The sequence below is a fragment of the Pan troglodytes genome, chromosome 8 (assembly GCF_028858775.2).
Source record: "Pan troglodytes isolate AG18354 chromosome 8, NHGRI_mPanTro3-v2.0_pri, whole genome shotgun sequence".
NCBI classification, from domain to species: Eukaryota; Metazoa; Chordata; class Mammalia; order Primates; family Hominidae; genus Pan; species Pan troglodytes.
In genome coordinates, this window is record NC_072406.2 from 62,866,935 (window position 1) to 62,892,454 (window position 25,520).

At 39.2% G+C, this 25,520-nt stretch overlaps 1 protein-coding gene across 25 annotated transcripts in view; it reads right to left on the reverse strand.

Annotated features, from left to right (window-relative positions):
* The window catches only part of SGMS1 (sphingomyelin synthase 1), a 350,796-nt gene that overhangs the window by 157,929 nt on the left and 167,347 nt on the right, over positions 1-25,520 (reverse strand). The window contains exon 1 of one of the 25 annotated variants that reach the window (XM_054659383.2): positions 10,789-10,966. The exons of the other annotated variants lie outside the window; for them this stretch is intronic. The gene's annotated coding sequence lies outside the window, so the exon portion shown is untranslated. Of the gene's footprint in view, positions 1-10,788; positions 10,967-25,520 lie in introns of those variants that run through there. 25 annotated transcript variants of the gene reach the window in all.

A 25,520-nucleotide genomic window follows, 5' to 3' on the forward strand; every position in this document is an offset into this window, starting at 1 on the left:
ATTCCTCTTTACAGCTTGAATGCAGGGCTAGATTTGCCATCAACAAAAAGAGAGAGATTCATGAAAATGAAGCCTTATAATTAGATACAGAATATGCTGTTTTGTCCCTGCCCATAAATCATTTAAAGGAAAAGAATCAAGTTATTCAGGACCTGAGAAGTCTTCTGAATTACCAGAAAGTGAAATAGTTTTGTCACTTGTAAAGTAAGCCCACGTTATCTTTTTGTACATCAAAGAAGTTTCAAAAGAAACTAAATTTCATAAGGGATAATTTTCTGACACGTTAACTGGTTTTATGGCACTGTGTGCTTTCCCACTGTAACGGGAGAAATCAGAAGAACAGTGTCCCTCAGAGATAGCCACAGATGCAAAGGGCAAATTACCACCAGATAATTATTGAAGAACCCATGACAGTGTCACCTTCAAATGGCATGCCACACCTGCATGAATATTTAATTTCTATCACAAGTACTTTCAAAAAGCAGGGGCCAAAATAGGAACATAGTTGAAAAAGGACACTTTCCATTCTGGCATTTGACAGGAAGAAAATAAAATATCTACCTTTTAAGGCAATATGTAATATATCAAAGACATGTAGCTAAAAAGATCTTCCTACATCCTCACTGGTAAACACAAAGTAATATCTCAATGACAATAAATGATCATCAGACATCATGATATGCCTTTACACTTAACCCCACAAGAACCCTATGTGTGTGTGTTGGGTAAGGGGTGGAGGGTGAAGGGCTTAGAATCCCCAACTTAACCAGATGAAGACATTAGGCTCATAACAGAGGTTATGTTGTAACTTGTCCAAGGTTGCAAATTTGTCCAAGGTCAAACTTTGAGGAAATGGGAAAGGGTTCCAAATTACATGTCGGATACCTTTAGGCTATTGTGTTGACCATAACAGCTCTGCCTTAATGATGAACATACTTGAATTTGTTTTTCAATAAAAATCATCTAGTGATTCATTCACTATTTTCCAGTTTCAAATTGCTTTTGCTATCTTCCCAAGTAAAGGATCTTGACACTCCTTCCTCCTGTGAGATGGAGTAAGTATTCTGTCAGTGAGTGGCTTGAGAAGGTCTAGAGGGACTCTTTTTAGGATAGCTGCTAAAGCCTCTGAGAGCACCCTGGTGATCTTCCTTTTATGGGATCTAGCACATGGAATGCATAGTAAAAGCTGCAGGCTTGATTTTTCAGTGGACATATGCCATGAAGATACAATGCAAAAAGTTCTTTCTGGGACTCTATGAGTAAGCAAGTTAACAATGCATGCCATACACAGTAAATCATCTAAGGAAAAAAATTACCCAAATTATACTTAAAAGGCTGTGGCTCTAAACTTTCAATTTAGGATGGAGCAAAGTATGGCATGAGTCTTTGTAGACATTAACCTAATGACATTCAGAATACTGGTGGTGGGGGGAGTGTGGTACAGAATAAGGTACTCTTCCCCTATTCAATAATTCTGGTAGAGCAATACTCAAACTCCTATGTGTTTACTACTGGTGACTTCCTCTCAAGGAAAACACACTGGAGTAAGAGAAGGTTCAGAGGGTAAAAAGGAATGGGCATATGAACCAAGGCTGTGGAAAGAAAAGATTAAAGTTCACAAAATTCTGCAAGGCATTGGCGAGCTCCCACTTTACAAGTTTACATTTATAGGGCCAACCCTTTTAAAACTTATTACTTCCTCTTAGATTGTGGGGGGCAGTGGTTTCATTCTGGGGCCAATCTGATTGATCAACAGGCAGTGGTTTCCTGAAGCAACACCAAAAGACAGTGCCCAAATCAACTGCCATTGTCTGCTATGGACACACGATGTGGAAATTGCAGCAGGCATGCTTCGTTTTTGGCAGCCCTGTCCCACGCCCTATTATTAGAGTTCAGTAGTCAATTCTCAGGGGAAAGATGGTGTGTAATAAGAAATAAATAATATAGAGAGACCAGGAAGAGCACTCCATTAAAACTGCATTTTATTAGAATAGTAAAAAGTACTGAAAACTTTCTCATTCTTACTTGTAAACAGCATGTTTTGCAAATTAGAGCCTGGCTTAAGAGAATACAAAATCTAAAGTAGAAAGTTTGTGTTTTCTTCCTTTATACAATGTTAGTGTTTTCTTCCTTTAATATCTAACTTTCAATAAACGGAGTTTAACTGAACCTTTTCTTCCTTTCTTCTGCTTGGAGGAGAACCTTTACTCTCTCTCACACAGGATCCTGCTGCTGTCAAAAAGCCCCAGGCATGGTCTCTAGCTTTGGTGAGTGAAGGTTGCAAGTCTCTTGCTGCAGTCACCCTCAAAGCTTCTTCCTGCCAGCAGCTGGTATCACTGGTAGCTCTCTTCACAAGGGAGGACTTTCCACTACACTTAAGGAAAGACTTAATCTTCCCTTCACTACACTATATTCTTACCTTTTCTAGATTAAAAGAGTAATGCAAAGGGTAAAGCCCTTCCTCAAATTTTGCCTCAATTTACAGCCAAGCATGATTGTCTTGGGCAAGTTACAGAGCTCCTCTCTCAAAACTGCTGGCTGAGATGTAAGAGAAAACAAAAAATAAAAAAGACCATCCATTAACTACCCTGGGAGTTCAGCAACTTCCAAACTGGCCTCTCAAACCGGTTTCCCTTTTCCTGTAAAACGCATTTGAATAGAGGAGTTTAGAATAACAGGTTCACCTAGAAGGAAAGAACAGACTTACACATTGCAATCTACTAAAAATGTGGGAGCTGAATCAGGGATTTAATGAGGCATAAAAATTCCCAAGAAATATACCACACGCCCTTAAGGAAGTAGTTACTAAAAAAAGATGATAAAGAGTGAAAGCAACTATGCTCCAGGCAATGGTGAGATAGGTTCATGGGAACAAAGCAAAACTGGTAAAAGACTGGAAACTAAACCAGTTTTAAGCATGACCTCAAAACAAACAACATCTCCTCTCACCTTCCCAGAAAGAGTGACCAAGTGCCTTTGCTTAATGCTGCAGAAAAGAAGAGGTACTTTATCCCTTCATTCGGCAAACATTTATTGAGCATGAAGGTGGGATTATATAGAGATGAAAGAGCAGCTTCCCTGAAGGAGCTCAGTTTAGCAAGGAGAAAAAAAACACGTAAATCAGTATTTACATTTCTATGTGGTACCAGGGAGTCATAACACCGAGCTAAAGCACAACATCAACCAACACAACCACTTCCCTGGTAGGGGCCAGACACAATTCTGAAATTTTTAGGTAACTCATTTGAATCTTTGAAACAAGTCTATGAAACGTAAACACTTCCTGGTTTACTGGTGGAATTAGTGTGTATGACATATAAAAAAGGATCTTTTAAACACAAAGAGTTTATTCAAATTAAATCTTCAAATTATGCCTCCCTCCCCAAATACAAATCTCAATCCCTATTTTAGCCTTTGCAGATTGCCCAGCAGTATCTGAGGTTCCTAGAACTCTCACTGAGAAATTCACAAATTGAAGAAATAATTTCCTAACATCACAGGACTTGTTATCAAGGGCCACATCAGTAATGCCCTGCCTCCAGTAGAGCATTACTAAAACCAAACAAAATGAGAGCAGTTTTGTTTGTTTTTAAATCCTTACCCACAGATATACCAAAATAATCTTCTACATTATTTAATCCTAGCTTCTTCGAGGGCAAGAGTCACATCATCTCTGTGCTTAATGAGTTCTCAGTACATAAGACAGACATTGGTTAGCACCCAGTAAAATCATATTATATTTGTGTTACCAATTAAATCAAATCAATCTTCTCAGTTATTGTCAAGACCACCTTTACTTTCTATATTTATTCATTATTTTCTTTTTTAATTTTCTTTTTATTTGACAGATAATTGTATGTATTTATGGAGTATAATGTGATGTATTTTGATATATGTTTACCATGTGGAAAGATTAAATCAGGCTAACACATCTATCACCTCACATACTTATTTTTTATAGTGAAAACATGTAAAACCTATTCTTATAGCAATTTTGAAATCTATGATGCATTATTTATTAATATTACAGTCATCATTCCTTACAGTAGATTTCTTGAACTTATTCCTCCAATTTATCTCTCCATCCCCTCTCCTCTTTAACCATCCCAGCCTCTGGTAACCACCATTCTACTCTCTACTTCTATGAGTTTGACTTTTCAAGAATCTACATATATGTGAGATCATGCAGTAACATAATGTCCTCCAGGTTCATCCATGTTGTTGCAAATGACAGAATTATCTCTATCCTGCCCCTACTTTTTAAAGGGTGAATAGTATTGCATAATGTGTATATGCCACATTTTCTTTATCCATTCATCTGATAATGGACTCCTAGGTTGTTTCCATATCTGAGCTATTGTGAATAAGGACAGAATAAACATGGGAGTGCACATATCTCTTCTGCATTCAGATCAAATTTCTTTGGATACATTCTTAGAAGTGAGATTACTGAATTGTATGCTAATTCTATTTTCAGTTTTCTGACAAATCTCCATACTGGTTTCCATGATGATTGTATTAATTTTCATTCCCACCAAAAGTGCACAGGGGTTCCCTTTTCTCCACACTAGTCATTATTTTCAAGACTAGACTACTACCCAACCTCAGAAGAGTTATTCATTGCTAGGTATTTGCTCCTGCAGTTCCCTGTAATGTCCTTCCTCTATCCTGCTCCCCACACTGTTAATCCATTCCCATCACCTGGCTTAGAAAGAACAATGGAAATATGATCCAGTAAAATATGAATTAGGAATTAGGTAATTACCACCACACTATATTAGAACATAATACAATTTCCATTAAAACTGTCTTCACACAGTCTTATTCCACTACCAACATGTTTAACTAAAGTAGTACTAACATGTTTAGTTTAACTAACTAAAACTGTTAATGCTTAAAAAAAAAATAGTTCTCTACACTGTGTTTAATCTACTGTAGTCCAAGCAGCCTCTGTCTGGAACAGTAATACTCTCTCCCTAATAGTCAGAAAGTCCCACAAGCATGGGTTATGTCATATCTTAAATATACAGTACATAATCCAGCAATTTAATAAATATTTTTAAAACTAAATGCCTTGCCTTTTGAACCTGGATTCTTTTTAGATATGGAGAATAAATATCTATTGAAAATGAAAGGAATTCATAGAACAATGAGACTTTCTTAATTTCCTTTTAAAATACTTTGAAGGAACATTATGGCTTCAAAAGAAAAGTCAACATGAATTGTCAAAACCAAGCTATCATAATAAACTTTCCAAGTCTCAAAACCTGTCTCTGTGTTTCTAAAAGAAGCAAAATTTAGCAAGCAAATAAGAATAAAATGGACTAATAAAAAACTTCACGTCTACTCCAATATAGAAACAGACTAAAATATAAAACCAAATTACAATGCAGATAACAGGAAATGTTTTTAACCAAGAATAAACTAATTTATTCAAACCAGATTTGTAGTAGACATATTTCAGGGAATCTGTTCACCCACTCCCATTTCTGGGGGACTCTGCCATATTCTCAGGCCCAGTTGTCTTTCGATTGCCATCTTATATCACCTGACACAACTCCACAAGCACACAGCCATAGCTGATTGGACCCGAAAGAACACTTGACCCAAAGAGAGCCATTCAGAAGCTGGCCAGAAGCCTATGGCTTGGGTTTGATTACTTGCTAAAATGATGAACTCAGCCAATCAGTTTTGCTGCTGCAGGAACTAGAATCAAGAAACCCTAAAGGAACTTGCCAGTTAGATGTCATGGTGAAAGGTCAAGAGGAACACTTAGGCTCAGGACAATCATCATGGGCCAAGTCTGCCACAGAAAGCAAGTACTGGACTGAAGCCAGTTCCCAACCTGAGGTCTCAGGAGATCTATATCTTGAACCCTTTTGTTGAGTGAGAGTGACCTGGTTTTTGCAACCAAAAGACAGAGCTTATGATAGCAACCTAAGTTAAAATCTTATGTCAAGACCTACCACTGACATATTTAGTAAGGATAAAACCACCTTCTTTTAGATAATTAGAGGAAACAGCTTACATCACTTAGTAAGAAATCTGAAGTCAGGTTTTTTGTTTGTTTTGTTTTTAAAGGAGTTTTATTATTTTCAACTTGTCTCCTCTGGAATTCTGGTTCTTCACCTATAAGGTGAGGTCTGTTTATTAGACCCTCTCTCTAAGTTCTCTTGCACGGTTTATAATCTCAGTACAGGCACCCTGAGACAAAGGAAGCCTCTCTGTGGGCAGTGTTTGGACAGTGGTGGAAAACATTCTTCACTACCTTGGCTGTCACATGATGAATTCTCATTCTATTAAATTCATAATTAGAACTAACAAATTTTTCTATAAAAATTCTTAAGATGAGTCAGTTCATAGGCTATCTCATTTTAGGCATAGGTACACAGAATATTAGAATTTTTCATACTGTTGATTGTTCTATTTTTCATTTAAAATATTTACTTATACTCAATGCCCTGCCTCTCCCTTAAAAACAAAACAGAACAAAACAAAACAAAAACTAAGAAGCAGAGAGAGTGCTATCCATTTAGTCATTAGAGGAAATACTTAGATCAGAAATGATGCTACAACCTTAACCATACATTTTCAATACTGCACTTTGGGGAGCAGGGGGCATGATAACAAAATAAGATATTGGATATATAAATATTCTTATTATTCAGGCTTTAACATAAATTAAAAGAGCATTTATCTCAGAGTCTGAAACTGTGAGTATTCAATGAATAAAACTGCTCCAAAAGCGTGTTTTTAAATATCAGAAAAACTGTCCAAGACTGAGAAATGGGAAAAAGAGATTCCTAGGTATGTTTCCAGAATATCCAAGTCAATAAGGCTATGCACTTTTGACTAACTTTCCATTTCACTGTCAGTAATTCCAAATAATTCTTGTCCATAGCAATGTAAATAAATGTTGTCCGGTAGAGATATGATTGATATCTACCTGGAAGAAAAGATAACCCCAAACATTACATTTTATTGCTCTATGGATATTAACCAATTTTGTTATATATTGATACATTTATTTCAGCATTCCTGGGGGTGGTTTCAGTTTCTCAAATTTGCCTTTAATTCGCCTCAGTTAATTCCCTCATTAACTGAACTGAATGAACCTTTGATATACGTTCATTTTATGTCTGCATGCAATATGCTTTTAACTTTTTAAAAATTACTCTTTAGCAGTAACAGTCCATTTTAAAAATCAGTCCATTATAACATCTAGAAAGGTATTTGTTGTTCACAATAAATGGTAAATATATAACTCATCAGGCTATGAATAACTGGTCCATGTTATTTGGAAGCCAGGTTGATATAGTTTGGCTCTGTGTCCCTACCCAAATCTCATGTTGAATTGTACAATTTTGGACGTGGGGCCTGGTGGTAGGTGACTGGATCATGGGAGTAGTTTCTAATAGTTTAGCAACGTCCCCCTAGTGCAATCTCATGACAGAGTTCTCACCAGATCTGCTTGTTAAAAAGTGTGTAGCATCTCCCCAACCATTCTCCTGTCAACCATGTAAAGATGTGCCTGCTACCCCTTCACCTTCCACCATGATTGTTAAATTTCCTAAGGCCTCCCCAGAAGCAGAAGCCTGTATAGCCTGCATAACTTTGAGCCAATTGAACCTCATTTCTGTATAAATTACTCAGTCTCAGGTAGTTCTTTATAGCAGTACAAGAACAGACTAATACAGAAAGTAGGGGATGGGTGCAGTGGCTCACACCTTGTAATCCCAGCATTTTGGGTAGCCGAGGCAGTCGGATCACCTGAGGTCAGGAGTCCGAGACCAGCCTGGCCAACACTGTAAAATCTTGTCTTTAATAAAAATACAAAAAAAAAAAAAAAAAATATTAGCCGGGAATGGTGGCGTGTGCCTATAATCTGAGCTACTTAGGACGGTGAGGCAGGAGAGTCATTTGAACTCAGGAGGCATAGGTCGCAGTGAGCCAAGATCGTGCCACTGCACTCCAGTCTGGGCAACAGAGCAAGACTCTGTCTCAAAACAAAAAAGGGAAGGGAAGGGAGGGGAGGGGAGGGGGAGGGAGAGAGGAGGGGAGGGGAGGGAAGGGAAGGGAACTGTTATAAGAGAAGCGGGGCACTGCTATAAAGATACCCAAAAATGTGGAAGCAACTTTGAAACTGGGTAACAGGCAGAGGTTAGAACAGTTTGCAGGGCTCATAAGAAGACAGGAAAGACATGGTAGAAAAGAAAAACCCATTTTCTGAGGAGAAATTCAAGCCAGCTGCAGAAATTTGTGTAAGTAAAGAGGAGCTGAACGTTAATAGCCAACACAACAGGGAAAATGCCTCCAATGCACTTCAGAGACCTTTGTGGCAGTCTCTCCCATCACAGGCCAGGAGGTCTAGGAGGGAAAAATACTTTTGTGGGCCAGGCCTAGGACACCACTGCGCTGGGCAGCATCAGGTCATGGCTCCTTGCATCCCAGCCACTCCAGCTCTAGCCATGACTAAAAAGGTCCAGATAAGTCTCAGGCCACTGCTCCAGAGGGTGCAAGCCAGAAGCCAACAAGGCTTCCATGTGGTGTTAAACCTGCAGGTGCAAAAGGTCAAAAGTTGAGGCTTGAGGGCTTCCACCTACATTTCAGACATTATATGGAAACATCTGGATGTCCAGACAGAAGTCTGCTGCAGGGGCAAAGCCCTCATGGAGAACCTCTACTAGGGTAGTGCAGAGGGGAAATGTAGGGTTGGAGCCCCCACACAGAGTCCCTACTGGGGTACTGCCTAGTGGAGCTGCAAGAGGAGGGCTGCCTTCCTCCAGACCCCAGAATAGTAGATCCACCAACAGCTTGCATCATGCACCTGGAAAAGTTGCAGGCACTCTATGCCAGTCTATGAAAGCAGCCATGAGGGCTGAGCCCTGCAGAGCCACAAGAGTGGAGCTGCCCAAAGCTTGGAAGTCCATGCCTGGCATCAGTGTGGCCTGGATGTGAGATACAGAGGCAAAGGAGATTATTTTGCAGCTTTAAGATTTAATGACTACCCTGCTTGGTTTCAGACTTGCATGGGGCCTATAGGCCCTCTGTTTTGGCCAATTTCTTCCTTTTGGAATGGGGGCATATACCCAATGCCTGTACTCCCATTGTATGTTGGAATTAACTAACTTGTTTTTTATTTTACAGGCTCATAGGTGAAAGGGACTTGCCTTGTCTCAGATGAGACTTTGGACCTGGACTTTTGGTTAATGCTGGAATTAGTTAGGACTTTGGGGGATGGTTGGGAGGGCATGATCATGTTTTGAAATGTGAGAAGGACATGAGATTCGGGAGGAGCCAGGGGCAGAATGATATGCTTTGGCTATGTGTCCCCACCCAAATCTCATGCTGAATTTTAATTCCCAGTGTTGGAGGTGGGGCCTGGTGGGAAGTGGTTGGATTATGGGTGTGGTTTCTAATGGTTTAGCACCATCTCCCTAGTGCTGTCTCATGATAGAGTTCTCACAAGATCTGCTTGCTAAAACATGTGTAGTACCTCCTCCCACTCTCTCTTTCCCTTCCCAGCCATGTGAAGATGTGCCTGATCCCTTTCCTTCTGCCATGATTGTAAGTTTCCTAAGGCCTCCCCAGAAGCAGAAGCCTGTACATCCAACAAAACTGTGAGCTGATTAAACCTCTTTTCTTTATAAATTAGTCTCCAGTAGTTCTTTACAGCAGTGTGAGGGCAGGCTAATACATAGATCATGCAAATCAGACAGAGTGATACAGATGGTAATGAACAAATGGCAATGACATAACAATTTCACTTGTAAAGCAAGTTACATTCCCAGTCTGTTACGTACATCAGTGGGTAACAACTGATGGACAGCCTTGAATTCCAACTGCATAGATGTATGTCATGAATCTGCTTCTTAACAGATATAATATAAATAAAATCCAAGTAAATGCATGTAGAAGATGGTACATGTGTGTAAAAACATAGCTAAAAACACAGTCAGATCCACACAATGAAGACAGCTGGAACACATAACCAAGAAAGTAAAGGGATCCCATCTACTAAGAAATAAAATATTTTTGTCCCCAATATAATGGCCTTATACTTAGTTTTCTGAACTAAATAGCTATACCTCTAAATTAGCAAAGTAACACATGTATTTGTAAGCAAAAATTTCTAAATCCTTAAAACCTTTCAACTCCCCAGAATAAGGGCTTAGGATTCTCCACCTATCTATCCCTTGATAAGACTTCTTTAAAGGACATATTGTAGACATTAACAAAAAAAATAGAGCCAAATGATTTCTCTTTACAGAGTCAGTGAGTAGGAGGTTAATTGTACCATCCATTTTTCTAAATGTTATAAGAAAACCTATCAACTGAAAATCAACAGAGGAGTTTTTTAATATAAGTAACCTGATGCATAAAAATACATTTACACAAAGGATTTACACAGCAGAAATCATAAAGATTCTTGCAAGTAAAAGTCTCCTACTGAGATTAAAAATAGGAATTTATTTTTGTATTTTACAAAAATGTCATTTAAACACAATTTTTCAAAGCTACAACAACCGATTCAATTAGGAAACCATTTCAAGCTTCACACAAATGTAAAATTGCCCCTGTTGTAACCACATAGTGTACTTAGATTTGGGGAATTAAAGATTTCATGTTACTCCCATACAAGGTACAGGAACCACCTTGATCAGTAAGATCAGTCCCCTCTTTCTCCCATTCAGTTTCCAGTCTTTCTTTTCAGGGGCCATCCACCCCCCAGCCAGTTCCTAGATGCCAGTCACATTCCATTAAAAACCCTTCTTTGTCTGCAATTACCTTTGGTTCTTTGCTCCAGAATTTCTCCAGCCTTAAATATGTTAATGAGTATAGTGAATTTCCAGTAATGCACCATCTTTTGCTCTCCAGAACTCCAAGGACTACATCTTAGAAATTAATGTCCTAGTGAAACTGATTCACTTAGCTTGGCTCTTGGGTTCTCTCCATTGGATGTATTCTTCAGCCAAAAGGTAAGTGTCCATCCAGGCCAGCCATATGCAGAGACAAAGAGGACCTTACTAGCAAGTATGATCTAAGGTGCCCAAGAATCATTCATGCACTAACTCACTGCCCTAATGTCCTAGATTTGCATGATTAAAGTAGTAACAACTATGGGCTACCAAGCATTGTGTCCCTTAGGAGTCCCAAGGCAAAAGAGAAATCTAGCAAAACTCTTGGATATTGAACAATATATTGGAGATTAACTTCGAGTTAACAGAACAGTGACTTTCTGAGCTAAATTTTTTATATTCTCCTTTAGTAAGTGAAAAACTTTCTGAACCATATTATATTTTTTTCTTACTTTTCCCATGTTTGCAAAAGTAATAGATTTCATTGACAAATATTTAGAAAATAAAGACACACACAGGCAACAAAAATTACAAATAATTTGTAATTTGCCCTTGGTCAAAAGCACTTACATTTTGAAACATTTCTTACTGGTCTCTTTTAGCACACCACCAAGGGAAAATCTTTGAGTCACTGATGTATATATATTTTTTATATATACATCATTATATGGATACATCCTTTAATGGATGTATGAATATTTCTCATAGATAAAAGAGCAACACCACAAGTATTTCTTGATTTCTACAACTGAAGTACATCTTAGAAGGAATTTATTTCTTTTCTAAAATCATATAATAATTTATGGGCCCATGAGGAATATGCCATTTAAAGGGCTCTAATTAGGAATATTTTTGTAAAACTCATTTCATTAATTATCTTTCTTTTATATCCCTCCAGCCTTTTACATTCTATTAGTTCTTCTTTCTCATCAAACAGACTTATTTATGACATTTTCAACCTAAAACAAAGAAAGAAGGATGAATGTCTATAGTATACAGGAACATAACTCATGCAGTGAGTACTATATGAGAGGATACTTCACAGGAGAGTACCTCACCCACACCCACACTGGTAGTTCAGCAAAAGCTTTCTGGTTTTGGTCCACATGGTCCACATGACATTGAGCTAGGTCTTAAAGAAAACGAGAGTATTAAGCAGTCACTGATGTATATCTTAAGCACCAAGAATATCCTGGCAGTTAGTGCTAAATAAATGCTTACTTGGTTGCTTAGAAGCAGCTGTGGTCAGCAGCTCCCACCGAGCAGAATGAAAATGGCGAATGAATCCTGCACCTTCAACTGAGGTATCCAGATTCTCTCACTGGGACTGACTAGGTAGTTGTTGTACCATGGAGAGTGAGGAAAAGCAGGGTGGAGCCATGGCCCACCCAGGAGCTGCACAGGGCAAGGGGAACTCCCAACCCCAGCCAAGGGAGGCATTAAGTGATTGTGCTACCCTGCCCAGGAAACCATGCTCTTTCCATAGATCTGTGCAACTGTGGATCTGGAGATACCCTCGTGAGCCCATATCACCAAGGCCTTGAGTCCCAAACACAGAGCTGTGCAGACTTTCAGTGGCCTCTTGGGTTGTGGCCAGTGGCAGCAGGCTGAAGGCTACCTAAGATGACTGAGTTCCTGTCGGGGGGCGGGGGCAGCCACCATCACTGAGGCCCTAGTCAGCTGTTTTCCCCTGCCAGTGCTAAAGAGACTGGGCAGTTTGGACCAAGAGGAATTCCCCACAGCACCACACAGTGGCTGTGGCAGATCATGGCCAGACTGCTTCTTTAGGTGAGACCCAGATCCATCCCTTCTTACTGGGCAGGGCATCCCTGTGGGAATTTCAGCAACCCCAGCCAGGGATTTACAAACAAAACTCTGATCTCCCTGGGAAGGAGACCCCATGGGGAGGGGTGGCCACAGTCTCTGCAGTTCAGCAGACTCAATCTTTCCTGCCTGCTGGCTCTAAAGATTGTTGGCAGTCTGGATGGAGTCCGAGCAGTCTGGACCAAGGGGATTCCTCGCAGCCCAGCACACCCACTTCGCCAAGAGGCAGCCAGAGTGCTTCATTAAGAGGATCCCCCATCTTGTGCCTCCTGATGGGGTGAGACGCCTCAACAGGGGTCATCACACACCTTATACAGGAGTGTTCCAGCTGGCATCAGGTCAGTGCCCGTCTGCGACAGAGCTCCCAGAGGAAAAACCAGGCACCCATCTTTGCTATTCTGCAGCTTCCACTCGTAACACATCCAGGTGTGGGAGGGACTGAGGGAAATATTCTGGAGTGGACCCCTAGCAAACCACAGCAGGCCTACAGAAGAAGGGCCTGACTGTTAAAAACAAACCAACAGAAAGCAACAACAACAACATCATCAACAAAAAAGACCCCACAAAACCCTATCCAAAGGTCAGCAGCCTCAAAGATTGAAGGTAGATAAGCTCACGAAGATGAGAAAGAATCAACTCAAAAACTCTGAAAACTGAAAAAGTCAGAGTGTCTCTTCTCTTCCAAATGATCACAACACCTCTCCAGCAAGGGCACAGAACTGGGCTGAGGCTGAGATGGATGAAGTAACAGAAGTAGGCTTCAGAAGGGGAGTAATAACAAACTTCACTGAGCTAAAAAAGTATGTTCTAACCCAATGCAAAAAGGCTAAGAACAATGATAAAACATTACAGGAGCTGTTAACCAGAATAATCAGTTTAGAGAGGAGCATATATGACCTGATGGAGCTGAAAAACACAACATGAGAACTTCACAGCACAACTACAAGTATCAAGAGCCGAATAGACCAGCAGAAGAAACAATGTCAGAGCTTGAAGACTATCTTGCTGAAATAAGACAGGCAGACAAGATTAGAGAAGAATAAAAAGGAATGAACAAAACCTTAGAGAACTATAAGATTATGTAAAAAGACCAAACCTATAACTGATTGGGGTACCTAAAAGAGATGGAAAGAATGGAACCGAGTTGGAAACATACTTCAGGATATCATTCAGGAGAACTCCCCCAACCTAGCAAGACAGGCCAACATTCAAACTCAGGAAATACAGAGAACACTACTAGGATGCTCCAGGAGAAGATCAACCCCAAGACACATAATCATCAGATTCTCCAAGGTCAAAGTGAAGGAAAAAATGTTAAGGGAAGCCAGAGAGAAAGGCCAGGTAACCTACAAAGGGAAGCCCATCAGACTAACAGCAGAACTCTCAGTGGAAACCCTACAAGCCAGAAGAGATTGGGGGCCATTATTCAACATTCTTAAAGAAAAGAATTTCCAACCCAGAATTTCATATACGGCCAAACTAAGCTTCATAAGCAAAGGAAAATAAAATCCTTTTCAGGCATAAGCAAAGGAAAATAAAATCCTTTTCGAAACACTGAGGGAATTTGTCATCACCAGGCCTGCCTTGCGAGAATTCCTGAAGGAAGCATGAAATTTAGAAAGGAAAAAGCATTACCAGTCACTACAAAATCACACTGAAGTACACAAACCAATGACACTATGAAGCAACTACATTAACAAGTCTGCAAAATAACCAGCTAGCATCATGAGGCTAGGATCATTTGACAGGATCAAATTCACACATAACACTACTATCCTTAAATGTAAATGGACTAAATGCCCCAATTAAAAGACACAGAATGGCAAGCTGGATAAAGAGTCATGACCCATCTGTGCACTGTATTCAAGAGACACATCTCACGTGCAAAGATACACATAGGCTCAAAATAAAGGGATGAAGGAAAATTTACCAAGCAAATGGAAGGCAGAAAAAGGCAGGGGTTGCAATCCTAGTTTCTGACAAACAGGCTTCAAACCAACAAAGATCAACCAAGACAAGAAAGGCATTACATAATGGTAAAGGGTTCAATTCCACAAGAAGAGCTAATTATCCTAAACATATATATGTACCCAATACAGGAGCACCCAAATTCATAAAAAAACAAGTTTTGAGGGGTTTTTTGTTTTTTGTGTTTTTTGAGACACAGTCTCGCTCCATCGCTCAGGCTGGAGTGCAGTGGCACGATCTCGGCTCACTACAACCTCTGCCTCCTGGGTTCAAGCGATTCTCCTGCCTCAGCCTCCTGAGTGGCTGGGATTAGAGGCATGCACCACCATACTTGGCTAATTTTTGTATTTTTAGTAGAGGCAGGGTTTCACCATGTTGTCCAGGCTGGTCTTGAACTCCTGACCTCAAGTGATCCACCCACCTCAGCCCCACAAGGTGCTGGGATTACAAGCATGAGCCAGCGTGCCTGGCCAGATTCATAAAACAAGTTCTTAAAGACCTATAAAGAGACTTAGACTCCCTCATGATAACAGTGGGTGACTTTAACACTCCACTGTCAATATTAGACAGATCATTGAGAGAGAAAATTAACAAAGATATTCAGGACTTGAACTCAGCTCTGAATCAAGTGGACCTGATAGATATCTATAGAACTCTCCTCCCCAAAACAAAAGAATATACATTCTTCTTGGTGCCACATGGCAACTTACTCTAAAATTGATTACATAATTAGAAGTAAAACACTCCTCAGCAAATGAAAAAGAGCTGAAATCATAACAGTCTCTCAGACCACAGCAAAATCAAATTAGAACTCAAGATTAAGAAACTCACTCAAAACCACACAACTATATGGAAATTGATCAACCTGCTCCTGAATGACTCCTGAGTAAATAATGAAATCAAGGAAGAAACCAAGAAGTTCTTTGAAACTAGTGAGAACAAAGAGACAACATACCAGAACCTCTGGGACACAGCTAAAGCAGTGTTAAGAGGGAAATTTATAGCATTAAATGACCACATCAAAAATCTAGAAAGATCCCAAATTGACATGCTAACATCATAAGTAAAAGAACTAGAGAAGAAAGAGCAAACAAACCCCAAAGCTAGCAGGAGACAAAAATAACCAAGATCAGAGCAGAACTGAAGGAGATAGAGATGCAAAAAAACCCTTCAAAAAATCAACAAATACAGGAGCTGGCTTTTATTGAAAATATTAATAAAATAGATAGAACCACTAGCTAGACTAATAAAGAAGAAAAAGAGAAGAATCAACTAGACAAAATAAAAAATGATAAAGGGAATATCACCACTGACCCCAAAGAAATACAAAGAACCATCAGAGAATACCATAAACACCTCTATGCAAAAAAAATTTAGAAAATCTAGAAGAAATGGATAAATTCCTGGACATATACACCCTCCCAAGACTAAACCAGAAAGAAATTGACTCCCTTAATAGACCAATAACAAGTTCTGAAATTGAGGCAATAATTAATAGCCTAGCAATCAAACAAACCCAGGACCAGACCGATTCACAGCTGAACCCTACCAGAGGTACAAAGAGGAGCTGGTAGTATTTCTTCTGAAACTATTCCAAACAATCAAAGAGGAGAAACTCCTCCCTAACTCATTTTATGAGGCCAGCATCATCTTGATAACCAAAACCTGGCAGAGAAAATACAAAAAAAGAAACCTTCAGGCCAATATCCTTGATGAACATCTATGCAAAAGTCCCCAACAAAATACTGGCAAACTGAATCCAGAAGCACATCAAAAGCTTACCCACCATGATCAAGCTGGCTTCATCCCTGGGATGCAAGGCTGGTTCAACATATACAAATCAATAAAGATAATTCATCACATAAACCAAACTAAAGACAAAAACCACATGATTATATCAATAGACACAGAACAAGCCTTCAACAAAATTCAACATCCCTTCATGTTAAAAACTCTCAATAAACTAGGTATTAAAAGAACATACCTCAAAATAATAAAAGCTGTCTATGACAAACCCACAGCCAACATTATACTGAATGGGCAAAAGCTGGAAGCATTCTCCTTGAAAACCAGCACAAGACAAGGATGCCCTCTCTCACCACTCCTATTCAACATAGTATTGGAAGTTCTGGCAGGGCAATAGGGCAAGAGAAAGAAATAAAGGGTATTCAAATTTTAAAAAGAGGAAGTCAAATTGTCCTTGTTTGCAGATGACATGATCCTATATCAAGAAAACCCCATCGTCTCAGCCCAAAAGCTTCTTAAGCTGATAAGCAACTTCAGCAAAATCTCAGGATACAAAATCAATGTCTAAAAGTCACTAGCATTCCTATACACCAACAGCAGACAAGCAGAGAGCCAAATCATGAATGAACTCTTATTCACAATTGCTACAAAGAGAATAAAATACCTAGGAATACAGCTAACAAGGGAAGTGAAAGACCTCTTCAAGGAGAACTACAAACCACTGCTCAAGGAAATCAGAGAGGACACAAACAAATGGAAAATCATTCCATGCTCATGGATAGGAAGAACTAATATCATTAAAATGGCCATACTGCCCAAAGTAATTTACAGATTCGATGCTATTCCTATTAAACTACCATTGACATTCTTCACAGAATTAGGAAAAACTATTTTAAAATTCATATAGAACAAAAAAAGAGCCCATATAGCCAAGACAACCCTAAGCAAAAAGAACAAAGCATTTCCGGGTGCGGTGGCTCACACCCATAATCCCAGCACTTTGGGAGGCCAAGGCAGGTGGATCACTTGAGGCCAGGAGTTCGAGAGCAGCCTGGCCAATGTGGTGAAACCCTGTCTCTACTAAAAATACAAAAATTAGCCAGGTGGGGTGGTACACACCTGTAGTCCCAACTACTTGGTAGGCTGAGGCATGAGAATCACTTGAGCCCAGGAGGCGAAGGTTGCAATGAGCCAAGATCCCACTACTGCATTCCAGCCTGGACAACAGAGCAAGACTCTGTCTCAAAAACAAAAAACAAGCAAAAGAACAAAGCTAGAGGCATCACACTGCCCAACTTCAAACTCAAAAACAGGCACATAGACCAATGGAACAGAATAGAGTACTTAGAAATAAGAGCAAACCTCTACAACCACCTCATTTTTGACAAACCTGACAAAAACAAGCAATGGGGAAAGGATTCCCTATTTAATAAATGATGCTGGGATAACTGAGATAGCCATATATAGAAAATTGAAACTAGATCCTTTCCTTACACTTAATACAAAAACTAACTCAAGATGGATTGAAGACATAAATGTAAAACCCAAAACTACAAAAACCCTAGAAGAAGGCAACACCATTCAGGACATAGGTTCAAGCAAAGATTTCATAACGAAAACATCAAAACCAATTGCAATAAAAGCAAAAATTGACTAATGGAATCTAATTCAACTAAAGAGCTCCTGCACAGCAAAAGAAACTATCATCAGAGCAAACAGACAACCTACGGAACGGGAGAGAATTTGTGCAATCTATCCATCTGACAAAGATCTAATAACCACAGTCCACAAGGAACTTAAACAAATTCACAAGAAAAAACAAATGACCCCATTAAAAAGTAGGCAAAGGACATGAATAAACACTTCTCAAAAGAAGATATTTATGCAGCCAACAAACATGAAAAAAAGCTCAACATCACTGATCATTAGAGAGATGCAAATCAAAACCACTAGATGCCATCTCACACCAGTCAGAATGGCAATTATCAAAAAGTCAAGAAACAACAGATGCTGGTCAGGCTACAGAGAGATAGAAGTGCTTTTACACTGTTGATGGGAATGTAAATTCATTCAACCATTGTGGAAGACAATGTGGTGATTCCTCAAAGATCTAGAACCAGAAATACCATTTGACCAACAATCCCATTACTGGATATATACCCAAAGGAATATAAATCATTCTATTATAAAGATACATGCACGCATATGTTCATTGCAGCACTATTCACAATAGTAAAGACACGGAATCAACCTAAATGCCCATCAATGATGACTGGATAAAGAAAATGTGGTACACATATACTATGTAATACTATGCAGTCATAGAAAGGAATGAGATCATGTCCTTTGCAGGGACATGGATGGAGTTGGAGGCCATTATCCTTAGCCATCTAATGTAGAAACAGAAACCCAAATACCGCATGTTCTCACTTATAATTGGGAGCTAAATGATGAGAACATGTGGATGCATAGTGGGGAACAACAGACACCAGGGCCTATCAAAGGGTAGAGGGTGGAAGGAGGGAGAGGGACATGGATGGAGCTGGAAGCCATTATCCTCAGCAAACTAATGCAGGAACAGAAAACCAAACACTGCATGCTCTCATTGATAAGTGGGAGCTGAACAATGAGAACACATGGACACAGGGAGGGGAACAGCACACACAGGGTCTGTCAGGGGAAGGGGGTGGAGGGAGAGAGAGCAGATGGAAAATAGCTAATGCATGCTGGGCTTAATACCTAGGTGATGGGTTGCTGGAGCAGCAAACCACCATGGCACATGTTTGCCTATGTAACAAACATGCACATCCTGTACATGTACCATGGAACTTAAAATAAAAACTAAATAAATAAATGCTTACTTTCTGTATAATTTTTATATATTATTTTAAATACTTTTGCATATTTTGTACACGTTTTTTATGCCTTATATCTTTTGTATGTTTCTTATCTTATAAATTCATTCATTTTATAAGTTTACAACTATATATACTACCTCATAATCTTTTTCATTTCAGAACACATGAATGTACTTCTAGGTCATTAAACTATTAAATATTCTTCCACATTTATGTACCTGTCCTCACTTCCATTTTTTGAGAGATGGCTAATTCAGCGCTTTGTGGAGAGCTGAGGTGTTTTTTCCTTATAATAGAAGAGTTACTCAGGTTTCACTGCCAAATTTTAGAAAACATAATTGGGTTTTATCCAGTTGAAGGCCTAATACCCATACTATTTTACAAGTATTTTCACTACAGTGTTTTCTGAAAATTTTCTCATCTCCTTAAACATGTTTTTGAGGCTATTTCCTGATTTTTATTTTGTTTTTATTTAATTAATTAATTAATTTATTTATTGAGACTGAGTCTCACTCTATTGCCCAGGCTGGAAAACAGTGGTGCGATCTTGGCTCACTGCAACCTCTGCCTCCTGGGTTCTAGCGACACTCCTGCCTAAGCCTTCCAGGTAGCTGGGATTACAGGTGCCCGCCACCATGCCCAGCTAATTTTTGTATTTTTGGTAGAGACGGGTTTTCATCTTGTTGGCCAGGCTGGTCTCGAATTCCTGACTTCAAATGATCCATCCATCTCAGCCACCCAAACTGGCTGGGATTACAGGTGTGAGCCACTGCACTCGGCCTATTTCCTGATTCTTAAAACAAGAGCCTCCAGAACCCAATTTCACATAGTCTTCTTGAGACAAGGTCATCATTAGAACACTGATTACAGTAATATGCCATAGCTATGGGTACAGATGATATGCATATAAATCAGAATAAACAACACCAGCATATACCCTAAATCTGTTTTATTCTTTTGAAGAAATTAATATCAGGCTTTTTAATCAGTGGTCTCTCTTTCATAAAAGTCAAAGAAACATAACATCAGTATAGGTGTCTACAAAATGAGTCAATATTCCAGACTTTTCCCAAGTAACATTCTCATTCTCCATATAAGAATAAAGAGGAAAAAGAAAGAAAAATTATTTTCCCATTACTATGCTTGGGTAATTTCAAAACAACCTCTATGATTTCTGAATCACTAATGGAAAATCTTTGTCAACAGCTTCAATTAACTTCTTTTTCCCATAGTCAGTAAGAAATGCAAATCCCTCAACACCTCTCAATTTGTACCAGGATAATTGAGGTTTTTCCAACACCTGCCAATGCTCTCCTGTCATTCATCAGGAGACCTTTCTGCATTGGTCATAGTTTCCTCAAGCTCCGTGTCTCACTGATTATGATCCAAATTGCAGGCCCAAGCAACTCTATGAGATTAAAGATGCTTTTTAAAAAGCTATAATCATTTGGTGATCTTCCCTGAATAATGAATAAACTTCTTCATTAAATATGTTCCAAAAAATTTCATATTCTACAGGCATACTATTAAACAAATGAGACTGGAAGTGTCAGACAAAGAGAGAGGATGTATTTGCCAAAACTAACCTCTAGCCCTGATTCTACAGAGTGGACACTATAATCATTTTATTATTGAAGTGGGCATAAGGAGTAATCTTTTAAGTTATGTTTCATTGAAAATACGCAAAGCGTTTGGAGACCATCAGCACCATAAGCAATAGGCAAAATATATACCAAATTCACCCACAGAACTTACAACTGCATCTTCCACATGACAGAGACACTCAACAAATTATCCGAAACATGTGGATGCTTTCAAATGATACATTTTTCATTCACCATAAATTCTTTCCCTCCATGGGAACCTTCAGGATTAATATATGTGATATTATTCGACCTGCTTCTTAACCTACTTAAATTTGGGGGAAGCCTGATTCACAAACACCTGCTAGGGTGAAAGTGACAAGTCTCATGTAAGCATCCAGTTCTGTCAGCAGTATAAAACTGCTTAAGGGAAAGACCATGTTTGAAATAGCTTTTCCAAAATAGCCACAAACTTGTTCTGCAGTTCCATGGTGTGCTGTTTCAACTCAATTACATCAACCCTCCAAACGTGTCCCTTTGAAAGGTCAAAATCACTCATTAAAAAATAAACATGGTGGCTGGGCACGGTGGCTCACGCCTGTAATCCCAGCACTTTGGGAGGCTAAGGTGGGTAGATCATGAGGTCAGGAGTTCAAGACCAGCCTGGCCAACATGATGAAACCTCATCTCTACTAAAAATACAAAAATTAGCTGGGCGTGGTGGCAGGTGCCTGTAATCCCACCTACTTGGGAGGCTGAGGCAAGAGAATGGCTTGAACCCAGGAGGTGGAGGTTGCAGTGAGCTGAGATGGTGCCATTGCACTCCAGCCTGGGTGAGAGAATGAGACTCCGTCTCAAAAAATAAAAATAAAAACGGCTTAGTCAAATACATTTGCCTGAAGCAAACTGGTAATGTGAAGAAATGGCCCTAGCCTCAAGTTCAGAGATATGACTTAAGTCCAGTCAGCTATCAATTTGCTTTTTGACTTTAAGAAGGTCTTTGTCATCTCTGGGTCTTAGAGACAGCGAGTTTTAATCTACTAGACAGAGAGTTGGATGAAATGCTACTCTTATGTGTGATTCTGTATTAAAATGATTTGCATTTATAATTATTCCTAATATTCTAAATTATGAGCTAGAGTCAAGTTTGATTAGTGTTGATTAAAAAATTGCCATGAGAGGTGATATAGTATAAGGGTAAAAGACAAGCTTTGAATTTAAGAATGTAAATATGACGCCTAGGAGAAGGCATTAGAACTATGTGGGGGCATTTTTAGACAGCCCAGTCATCAGAGTCCCTACTGGCATTTAGTGGGTGGGTCCAAGGTAGCTAAATGTCCTGAAATGTGTGGGACAAGCCTACATAGCAGCAACACTGAAGAATCTCGATTTCACATCATATGGTTTCTCGTTAGCTCTGTGACCTTTAATGACCTAAGCTGAAGTCATTTAATTCTAAGTCTCAAATTCCTCAAAGGTAAAATGGAAACAGTATTATCGATCTCAAAGAATTCTTGTGGAGGCCAATGTGTAACTTCATGGTGTGGGTTCGGAGCAAATCCTTGCTCTACCGCTTACTATCTGTGGGCTCAACTTCTCCAATTTCCTCATCCATAAAACAGGCAAAAAAATTGCAGGAATTTGACAAGTAGTGACTGAACACATGTTAGCTATTATTAATATCAGTGTAGACGTAATTATTGATAAGTGCTCAGTGGGTGCTCCCACTCCATGGCCGCTCAAGACCATGTTATGGAACCTAGATACACATGTTCCAAATCTCAATAACTACACCCAGCTCAGACCACCCTTGACAAGAATAATTAGTAAAAAAGAGTAGTGCTTATTCATTAGTGATATTAATTGATATTTTAGCAAACTGTCTTTCAAAACAAATCTGTAAACTGCTATTTAAAGAAAAAAAAAGAAGCAGCAGCAGCCAGGTACGGTGGCTCATGCCTGTAATTCCAGCAATTTGGGAGGCTGAGGCAAGAGAATCAGCTGATCCCAGGAGTTCAAGAGCAGCTGGGGAATGCAGGGAGGCCCCATCTTTACAAAAAGGAAATCTAAAAAGAATACAGCTGGGCATGGCAGTACGGGCCTATAGTCCTAGCTAATTGGGAGGCTGAGGAAGGAGGATCCTCGAGCCCCACAGATCGAGGCTATAGTGAGCTATGACAGTATCACTGTACTCTAGCCTGGGTGACAGAGTGAAACCTTTTCTCTTAAAAATAAATAAATAAGAATAAGCAAATAAAAATAAAGACCTTCCACTAATAGATACTCAGCACATTCCTCATATTTAAGTATCAGAAAATTCTTTATCCAGCAAAGTGAATGGCTCCCATGCTCATCATGGTTGCCTACAGTTCCTGAGTTTTAATAGGACACTGATAGGTCAGAATTAAGATTGTGCTGTCGTAAACTAGAAAATCTAGAAGAAATGGATAAATTCCTGGACACATACACCCTCCCAAGATTGAGTTGGGAAGAAATTGAATCCCTGAACAGACCAATAACGAACTCTGAGATTGAAGCAGTAATAAATACCCTACCAACCAAGGAAAAGCCCCAAACCAGACAGATTCACAGCTGAATTCTACCAGAGATACAAAGAAAAGCTGGTACCATTCCTGTTAAAACTATTCCCCAAAACTGATGGGGAGGTACTCCTCCCAAACTCATTCTATGAGGCCAGCATCATCCTGATACCAAAACCTGGCAGAGATAAAACAAAAAAGAAAACTTCAGGCCAGTATCCCTGACAAACATTGATACAAAAATCCTCAACAAAATACGGACAAACCAAATCCAGCAGCACATCAAGAAGCTTATCCATCACGGTCAAGTATACTTCATCCCTGGGATGCAAGGTTGGTTCAACATACGCAAATCAGTAAATGTGATTCATCACATAAAAAGAACTAAAAACAAAACCAACATGATTATCTCAATAGACACAGAAAAGGGTTTTGATAAAATTCAACATCCATTCATGTTAAAAACTGTCAATAAACTAGGTATTGAAGGAACATACCTCAGAATAATAAGAGCCATCTACAACAAACCCCCAGCCAACATTGTACTGAATGGGCAAAAGCTGGAAGCATTCTCCTTGAAAACTGCCACAGGGCAAAGATGCCCTCTCTCACCACTCCTATTCAACATAGTATTGGAAGTTCTGGCCATGGCAATCAGGCAAGAGAAAGAACTAATGAGAAGAGAGTCAGTCAAACTATCCTTGTTTGCAGATGACATGATCCTATATCTAGAAAACCCCATCGTCTCAGCGCAAAAGCTTAAGCTGATAAACAACTTCAGCAAAGTCTCAAAATACAAAATCAATGTGCAAAAATCACTAGCATTCCTACACACCAACAATAGTCAAACCAAGAGCCAAATCAGGAACAAACTCTCATTCACAATAGCCACAAAAAGAATAAAATACCTAGGAATACAGGTAACCGGGGAGGTGAAAGACCTCTACAAAGAGAACTACAAACCACTGCTCAAAGAAAGTCAGAGATGAAACAAACAAATGGAAAAATATTCTGTACTCATGGATAGGAAGAATCAATATTGTTATAATGGCCATACTGCCCAAACCAATCTGATTCAATGCTATTCCTATTAAACCACCATTGATATTTTTCACAGAACTAGAGAAAACTCTTTTAAAATTCATATGGAACCAAAAAAGAGCCCCAGCAGCCAAGGCAATCCTAACGAAAAAGAACAAGAACTCCACTACGGGCCAAAAGACCCACTTAAACACCTATCTCTCTATCTGTAGGAAAGAGAGCTCTTCTCTTCTCCTTCTTTGGCCTTTTAAACCTCCTCTCTTAACCTCACTTTACCTGTATCTGTGTCCTTGATTTCTTTGTCATGAGGCAACGAACCTCGGGTATTACCCCAGACAACCATGCTGCTTCAAAACTATACTACAGGGCTACAGTAACCAAAACATCATGGTACTGTTACAAAAAGAGACGCATAAACAAAAGAAACAGAATAGAGAACCCAGAAATAAGACTGCATACCTACAGCTATCTGATCTTCAACAAACCTGACAAAAACAAGCAATGGGGAAAGGATTCCCTATTCAATAAATGGTGCTGGGATAACTGGCTAGCCATATGCAGAAGATTGAAACCGGACCCCTTCCTTACACCATATACAAAAATTAACTCAAGATGGATTAAAGACTTAAATGTAAAACCCAAAACTAGAAAAGCCCTGGAAGACAACCTAGGCAATACCAATCAGGACACAGGCACAGGCAAAGATTTCATGATGAAGATGAAGATGCCAAAAGCAATTACAACATAAGCAAAAATTGACAAATGTGATCTAATTAAACTAAAGAGCTTCTACATAGCAAAAGAAACTATCAATAAACAGACAACCTACAGTATAGGAGAAATTTTTTGCAAACTATGCATCTGACAAAGGTCTAATATCCAGAGTCTACAAAGAACTTAAACAAATTTACAAGAAAAAAACAACCCCATTAAAAAGTGGGCAAGGGACACAAACAGACCCTTTTCAAAAGAGATACATGCAGCCAACAATCATATGAAAAAAAAACTCAACATCACTGATCATTAGAGAAGTGCACATCAAAACCACAATGAGATACCAACTCACACCAGTCAGAATGGCTATTATTTTCCATTTTGTTT